The sequence below is a fragment of the Neophocaena asiaeorientalis genome, unplaced genomic scaffold (genome assembly GCF_003031525.2).
Source record: "Neophocaena asiaeorientalis asiaeorientalis breed wild unplaced genomic scaffold, Neophocaena_asiaeorientalis_V1.1 scaffold242, whole genome shotgun sequence".
NCBI lineage: Eukaryota > Metazoa > Chordata > Mammalia > Artiodactyla > Phocoenidae > Neophocaena > Neophocaena asiaeorientalis.
This window is the reverse complement of record NW_020172451.1, coordinates 5975769-5976806: the sequence shown is the minus strand read 5'-3', so window position 1 is coordinate 5976806 and position 1038 is coordinate 5975769.

The window sequence follows — 1038 nt, the reverse complement described above, 5'->3', positions numbered from 1 at the left end:
AGGCTCGCCGAAGGCAGCCGGGGCGCAAAGCTGGGGCGCGGGACCCGGGGAACCCAAAGGCAGGGCCTTCCGAAGGGTACGCGCGCGCCACTGCGCGTGCGTGAGCGCGCGGGGGTGGTGCGTTTGTGGCCTGGGGCGGCCGGCGTGTGCGCACGCGCGCCTGGTCGGGGCGGTGTTTTCTCTTTCAGCCCGTGGCTACCCCGGGGGATGCCGGGAGTGAGGCCTTCCAGACTCCACGCGGTTGGAACCGGAAGGGATTCCAGGGAGTGCCCAGAAGGGGAAACCGAGACCCAGAGACACTGGTGTCCCGCACCGACCATCGGTGTCCCGCACCGACCACACTGACATCTTCCCAAGCGCAGAGTGCAGTTACAGAATTTCAAAAATCATTCTTTGATCGTCCTAGTTGTTCCAAGTTCTGTTGCTTCCGTAGGGGTGCGTTTCGTTATTTTCCCATTTGCAACTTCTCAGTAATTGTAATTTGCTGGAAAGCTCAAAGACTAAAGGGTTTTTTTTGTGCTTCAGTTGCTGAATATTTTCATTAAAACTTATTTATTTATTTATTTATGGCTGCATTGGGTCTTCGTTGCTGCACACGGGCTTTCTCTAGTTGTGGTGAGCTGGGGTTACTCTTCGTTGTGGTGCACAGGCTCTAGGCACGTGGGCGTCAGTAGTTGTGGCACACAGGCTCAGTAGTTGTGGCTCGCGGGCTCTAGAGTGCAGGCTCAGTAGTTGTGGCGCACGGGCTTAGTTGCTCCATGGCACGTGGGAGCTTCCCGGACCAGGGCTCAAACCCGTGTCACCCTGAATTGGCAGGCGGATTCTTAACCACTGCGCCACCAGGGAAGTCCTTGATTAAACCTTTTAAGCTGAATTTGAACAAAATGCACCAATGTAGAGGACTCGGTCAGTGCGACTAGGACACTTACGTTGTTATGCAAAAGCTCAAACTTCCAAACTCTAGTTGATGATGATGAAATAAAATTCATATTTTATGGCGAGATAAGAAAAACATAAAACTTTTATCTGCTTGTTTGG